This window comes from Petaurus breviceps, unplaced genomic scaffold (genome assembly GCF_028583685.1).
Source record: "Petaurus breviceps papuanus isolate PSGF00001 unplaced genomic scaffold, PetGlider_PUasm1.0 186, whole genome shotgun sequence".
NCBI classification, from domain to species: domain Eukaryota; kingdom Metazoa; phylum Chordata; class Mammalia; order Diprotodontia; family Petauridae; genus Petaurus; species Petaurus breviceps.
In genome coordinates, this window is record NW_027185798.1 from 21,764,958 (window position 1) to 21,772,713 (window position 7,756).

Here is a 7,756-nt window from a genome sequence, read left to right on the forward strand (position 1 = left end):
TCTTTGTCTCGGGACTTCGGCCTCTGAATTTCAATGCCTCCCAGATACAAGCTGGGCACCACTGCCTCCCTCTTCTGCTTTTCCCCTTTCCAATCGGACTTCTTCAGAAATGCCACAGAGATTGGAGTTGGGCTTTGCCTGCCAACAGCGCCCATCTCTCAGCCTCACCTGGGTTCCTTCCTTGTTTCCCCTTCTCAGGCCAAATCAGAAAACATTCTACACTGAGCCTCAGCACTGAGAACTGTCCAACTGTGACTGGAGTGGCCTAGAGCTAGAGGTCAGACTGGACTGGAGGGAGCTCTTCTGTGAGACCCAGAGTATTCTGGAAAATGAGGGCGGGAGCCTCCAGAGAAGGAGGGAGCACCTGGGGCCCCCGGGCTGCTTCCTCCATGGTAGCACTGGCAGAGGCTTCTCTACCATAATGAGCAGAGGTAAAGGGGCCGGCTCTGGCCTCCATGTTTTGTTGACTCCCACTTGGCTAGCGCCAGCTCACTCTGCTCCCACAAGCCTTCCCCCAGCTGCCCCTGCCATATTCCTCCCATTTTCAAAGAGCAAGGAAACTGAAAAGAACAGGCTTGAAAAGGCACTACCTTCTCAGGCCTTCCTTTGTCTCCTAGAAGATAGATTTGCTGCTTGGGGAAGATCTAGAGATACATATTTTAGAGGCAAAGGTCCTGGCTTCAAGTCCTAGCTTTTCCATTTACTACCAGGGTGTCCCTGGGCAAGTCACCAAATCATTGCTGGCCTGTTTTCTACCCTATAATGAATAAATTGAACTAAAGGACCATAAATGGGTCCTGCAGGTTCTGAATGCTGTGGTCCATATGATCCCTCCAAGGATGCTTTCCACTGACCCTCTATCCATATTCCATCATCTCCAAATAGGACTGACTGCCCCCGCCTAGAAAGCTGGGGATCCCTTTGGTTTAAAAAACAACAATCCCATGGAGAAAGAGTGATATAGTTCAAGAAATAAAAGGAGTACAAGCTCTGAAATCAAAGGACCTGTGTTCAAATCCTACTTTCAACATTCACTATCTGTGTGACCTTGGGCAAGCCTCCTTCAGTCCCCTCATTTGTAAAATGAAGGGGGCTAGATTAGATTGCCTCTGACATCCCTTCCAGGCCAGAACTATGATCCCACCAGATGCTCCCACCTCCCTTAGTCATCCTTCTTCAACCCTGGAGGAATTCTTCCTTTCTTCTGATTTCAATCCCATTGTAGACAAAATTTTCTGTCGTTCAGGCTTCCAAAATTTAGAACTCTTGTGTGCACCCCTCTTTCCAATGTACTAGCCCCTCCCCTAGAAAAGAGGCAGCATGTCCCAGCAGAGAGAGCTGGCATCGGGGTCAGGAAGGCCTGGGTTCAACACTCACCTCGAACACATATGATTCTGTTATCCTAGACAGTAAGGTTTCTCTTCAGCACTCCAAACACCTCTAAGGTGTTTTTTTTTTTTATGTTTTATTTTTGCAGATTTTTAATTTGCAGAGATGTCCACCTGAGTTTATAGGATTTCCCTTATCTGAGAATACCCTATTACCAGGGATTGGGAACCTGCAGGCTTTGAGGTCACATGTGGTCTCTAGGTCCTTGGGTGCAGCCTTTTGACTGAGTCCAAGTTTTATAGAACAAATCCTTTTCTTAAGGGGATTTATTCGATGAAGTTTGGATTCAGTCAAAGGCCCACACTTGAGGATCTAGAGGGTGGCCTCAAGGCTGTAGGTTCCCTGCCCTATACCAACAAAAATCAAAGATATAGTCCCTATCCCTCCCCTCCCCCACAATAGGAGAATGACAGTTGGGGTCCTCTACCCATCCTAGAGCTTTCCTTGGTGAGAAACCTTCTTGATTTAAGACATACTGCCTGATTCCAGAGTCTAAACTGGCTCCAGAAAAAGCAAGACTGGCAACAACCCTTGAAATTGTTTTTAAAAGAGATATTTCTTATTGCTCCCAGATCCTCAGGGCCACCCGAACTTGTGAATGCCCTGACAGAAGCAGACAGAGGGAAATGATGCCCTCAAATCTCATTTCCGAACACACCCCCGACAAGGAGAATACTGAGAAGAGAAATGTGGGCCCTCCACCTCCTTGCAAGGCTGTTGTTAGCATTCACTTGTGTCCTGGGGCAGAGACACTAAGGATGTGAAGCTGGGCTGGTTCATCTCAGTACTTGATTGACACATTGCAGACGGCTGAGGGGGAGATGAAACCTTGAAAGCAGCAAGCTGCACAGATCAGAAATAATGAGAGGACCTGAACAAGGAGAGACAGTCAAATAAATAGGAGTGGGAGAAGACAGGGAGTCAGCACCTGCTTTTGCTTTTTTTTCCTTGCTGGCTTTGAATGTGGGGAGGCACCAGTTTGCTAAGAAAATGGTGCCCAGAGGCAGGCGGGCAAGGGTGTGGCCTCTTTGGGCCTTTTCTTGCCAACTGCTGATGGGAATATGGGAGAAGATGCCAGTGGTGATAAAACAGATGGTAATAAAAATATAACAGTGTTCATGTTTTTACTACAGATTGATTCTTAATTCCTCTAGCCCAGGGGTGGGGATCCGGGGCCACACTTGAGGACCTAGAGGGTCACATGTGACCTCAAGATCACAGGTTTCCCACCCCTGTTCTAGCCTATTTGAATCTCAGTGTCTCTTCTGGGGCCTCTTTGGCCATCTTGTAGTGGGTCCTGGTGAACAACATGGTTCCTGTTCACTGAAGCAGAGTTGAAAGTCATCTGTATAAGTCTGCACAGTGTATACAATTGTGTTTGTCCTTCATTCCTGAAGAGAACCACGACATCAGGGAATGGTGATATGACTTGAAGTTGGATTTGAATGAGGGAGGGCTGTGCAAGGTCACCAGCCTCACTTTCTCCTCCAGAGCCATGTGGATCCAGTGACTGGATATTCATCAGGACGTCTGGGAGATGTGGTCTCCCTATTCATTGAATGGGTGTTGCCTCACTCAAAATTAAAACTTGGAAAGGCCTTAGCCTAAAAGGGCCAGGGTCTCCCATTGATAAATAAATATTTATTAAGCAATGGGAGACCCTGGCCCTTTTAGGCTAAGGCCTTTCCAGGTTTTAACTTTGAGTGAGGCAACACCCATTCAATGAATAGTCTTCTTTAAGAAGAGTCAAGGGATGGTCCCTTTAATCAAAATATACAATAGGTTAATTAGGACTAGTTACCTAGGGCAAAGGCAATAGCCACACCCAGTGTGATGTTGGAAGCTGTAGTTCCTAGGCATCATATACCTCCAGGCAGATTTGTGTTCTAGGAGTTCAGACCTGATATAGATGGAACCTCAGAGGCCATTCAGTCAATCGGTAAATATTTATTAAGTTTACTATGTGCCAGGCACCCGGCTAAGCACTAGGGATACCAAAAAAGTCAAAATATAGTTCCTATCCTCAAGGAGATTATGATCTAATCCAATCCAAATCCTTATTTTACATATGGGGAAACTGAGTCCCAGGGAAATGAAGTGGCTTGCCCAAGATTATACAGACAGTTTCAGAAGCGGGATCTGAATCCAGTTCTCTGTCTTTACAACTAATTCTCTTTCTACTGTACTACACATTGTTGTCATAGCTGCTGTTCTGTGCTTAAACTTTCCCATCTGTTAAACTGTATATGATGAGGATGGTTCTACTGCTTCCTGGGCTTCCTGAGACAGTGCCAAGTCTTGTCAATTTTCTGTTTTCCCAAAAGGGAACGTTTCCTGATCCGCCTCCATTCTAGCACCTTCCCTCTTTTGACTATTTCTAATTTATCCCATATTTTTCTTGTTTGCACGGTGTCTCCCCAATTAGTCTGTGAACTCTTTGAGAGCAGGGACTATCTTTGTCCTTTCCTTGTGTCCCCAGCACTTAACACAGTGCCCACCTGGCACATAGTAGGCATTTAATAACTAGTTATTGACCAAATGATCAGTTTTGCCTCCACAACTTCTCTCGCATCTGTTCTCTTCTCTCTACTTACATGGCTGAGGTGCATGGGGTGTCCAGAGAGGATGAGCATCTCTGGTGTGAGGGCTGCTCTGCCACTTTCACCCAACTCTCACCCGTGGCTGCAAGAAGCGTGCACAGCGTTGCGCCACAGCCCTGGTAGATGGGCTAAACGAGGTTAAAGGTAACCAACAGGCTTCCAAGCTGTCAGTGAGTTACAGGATATTTACCTGAAGCAAGTGAAGACTTCCCCCCAGCAGAATGGGTGGATGAGAACAGTGTGGTTGAAGTTGGCTCTCTGGAGCTTATTCAAACATGGAATATGCAGAGGCCATCCACTGCATCCAGGGCCATCTCCCATCATCTTGAATTGTGTCTTGCTGTTGAACTTCAATGACTCTGGAAGAAAGAATGACGCTGATGGCTTCGTGCAACTCTGCCTCCCTTCAATCCAATTCACTCAAGTGAAGACATAAGCCATGATGTCATTGGATCTCTTCAGAAACAAAGGGGGAACAGCAAAGTCCATATCTACCACCAGACCTTCATCTGGCTCTTGCCTAGAATATTGCAATATTCTCCTAACTGGTCTCTGAAGCCCCAACCTAGGATATAGTGAGTACTTAATAAATGCTCACTGAGTGAATGAATGCCTCAATAGGGGAATTCACTTTCTAGATAGGGTGTTAAGCTGAGAAATAAAAATTAGCAAAGTTATGGGGAATAAGACTAGCCTCTCAAAGGAAAGTGGAAAGGAAATGGATTCCTTTCTCCAGGCAAAAAGAAACTTATGAAATGTTTATATAAGCAGCAGTGACCTCCATTGAAATCAGAGTAGAAGAGATGTGTTCAGGTTGTGACAGGAGTCTCCAAATGACCTAAGGAAGAATGTCCTGAAAGACCATACTGGTGTCACCTTGACTGTGATCTCTGTGGCCAAAGCACAAATGTCAATAACGTTAACACCTGCATTGCACACGGATCCACACATGCTCTGGGAATTGGAGAGATGCTCCTTCCAAATGGTCACTGTGATAGCCGTGGGAGGAACAGAACAAGAGCTCTGAAGATCCAGCTCTTAAGAAGACCATGTGGTCCAGTGGTTTGAGCACACTAGCTCTTGGATCAGAGGACCTGGATTCAAATCCTACCTCTGACACTCATTGATCTGGGCCAATTCATTTAAACCTGTTTCCTCCTCTGTAAAATGAGGGGGTTGGACTAGTCATAGCTTCTGAGGTCTCCTCCAGCTTTCAATCTATGATCCTATGATTTGAGAGTAGGAAGGTAGAGACAGAGAGTGGGCATGACTTCTATTTCAAGGTTATTTCACTCCTTAATAATAACTGACGTTTACACGGCACATTAAGATTTAAAAAATGCTTTATAGATATTATCTCATCTGATCCTCACAAGGTGGGTGCTATAAGTATTATTGTCTCCATTTTTTAAAATGAGGAAATCGGGGTTCAGGGCGGTCGTGGCTTGTCCAGGGTGACCCAGCTAGTGTCGCAGGCAGGATCTGAAGCCTGACTCTGAGCCCAGATCTTTGTCCCCTCTGCCATGTTTCTTCCCTTAGCCAAAGAGAAGGTGCGATGCCATGGAAGGAGCATTGCCCTTGGAGACACGAGACCAGGTTCAAATCCTATCTTTGCTACCAGCTGACCTTGGGTAAGCTACAATCTCTCCGGGTCTCAGTTTCCCTATTTGCTCTAGATCCCTAGATCCAGTGAAAGGAGCCACACTGTCCTCCTCCTTGTCCTTTCCCCTCTGACAGTAGGCCAGAATAGAGGGGCCATTAGGGAGGTTCTAAGGCACAGGAAGGGGAGAGCATAGGAGGGGGTAGCCAGGCTGCCTCCAAACGGATTAATCCCCCAGCCTGACAAAGGACAAATAACCTACAGAATTAGGTAATGTGCCGGAAGATTAACTCCCAGCATTCATCTACTTATTATTTTTTTTTAACATTTCTAATGCATAGAGATACCCTAGTCTCATTCAGCAATCTTGGAAGCTGAACTATTGACATTCTATTTTGAGGTTGGGTATTCCTGGGTAAGGAGAGCTGGGAGACAGGGACATGGGGCTCAGCACTCCTGTAAAAGCATTCATTCCTTCATCTCTGGGGATCATTACAAATAGAGGGAGGAGGAGCCTAGGTACATAATGGTGGTGATTTTAGGGGACAGAAGCAGCCTTTGGATAGATGGATAGAAAGGTCTCCCTTTTCCCAACCCAACATGAACTCCCCTCTATCTGTCACAAGATAAAACATCCACCTTCTTCAATAGGAAGCCCGCAGCCCTCCTGTTCTGTTTGCAAGCCCTTTAATAGTTCTAGGCGTTGCACTGCCCTGCTTGCCTCCTCTGGGCCCACTCTTCTCTCCACCACCCCCTTCCCATCTGGTTTCAGTTTTAACTTTGCCATCTTCATTCCCACCTGCCCCTCTGCCTCCTATTCCCTTGAGGTCAAGAGCTAAGAGGGAAAGACTTGATGGCAGCAGAGCTTGGGTAGGAGATGAGACAGCCAAGAAACCGAGCAGAGAAGAGACTGGGAAAGGTGGGGGGCGGGGGTGTGAGGAGCTGCCAGAGAAAAGAGAGGGGGGAGGGATTCGGGGGAGAAACAGGAGCAGGTCTAGCCTCTCACACCTCTGCTTCCTTCTTGGGTGTTGTCGAGAGCCGCCTGGTGCTGTCTCTTCTAATTGAGGTTTTCATGTGAAATCTGGAGCCTGCTGGGACTGCTAAGGCAGCTCTCTCTCTCTCTCTCTCTCTCTCTCTCTCTCTCTCTCTCTCTCTCTCTCACTCACTCCTCACTTCCCTTTCATCAGGTTTATTGTTTAGACAGGGCCTTCCCACCACCACTGTAATCAGCCCAGCCAATCAATCAATACCCCCAAATGGACCAGCTCACCAGCGTGTCTCCTGGCCTACCAACCATCCTCTCTCTCTCTCTCCCTGTTCTCCTCCTTCTCCCTTTGCTCTGACACCTCCCTATCTTCCCTCTCCCTCTCAGACATAGGATGGGGGGATGGGGAGAGGCATTAACCAGACAAGTCGACAGGGCTGCTTTTCGTCCTTGGAGAGCAATAGGGGTCATTAGGATAGACCCTTTCACCTTCTCTGGGCTGTCTCCCAAGAGCACTGGAAGTTGGGAGCTGGACAATACAATGGCTCTGCTCTCTGTGCCTAACACTAGTGTGATATCTAGTGGCATCTTCTGCCAATTGCTGAAAAAGAGGGAGCAAAGAAAGGATTTGAAACATCGCCCAGTCTCCACATAGTTTTCACCTCCTGCCTGCCTCTTTTTGCCTTCATAAGTTTTTAAGAGCTGGAAGGACTGCAAGGTCCCTCATTGGACAGAGAAAACCAGGGCCCTGGGCGGGGGGAGGGGGGAGGGGGAGCAGCTTGCCCAAGGTCACCAAGATAGAAAATGACAGAACAGAAATCAAGTCCTAGGGCTGGCTAGGTGGCATAGTGAATAGAGCACTAGCCCTGGAGTCAGGAGGACCTGAGTTCAAATCTAGCCTCAGACTTAACACTTAGTAGCCGTGTGATCTTGGGCAAGTCACTTAACCCCAATTGCCCTGCCTTCCCCCCTCCAAAAAGTGAAAAAAGAAAAGAAAAGAAATCAAGCCCTACCCCACATGGGCACACCTGCTACTGCATCCTTCAGCTTATCTGAAATTTCCAGCAAGATCCCAAAGTCTCTCTTTCCATCCATCTCTCTTTACCATCAAATACACCCCATTCCCATTTCAAGTCAGAGAGAGAGAGAGAGAGAGAGAGAGAGAGAGAGAGAGAGAGAGAG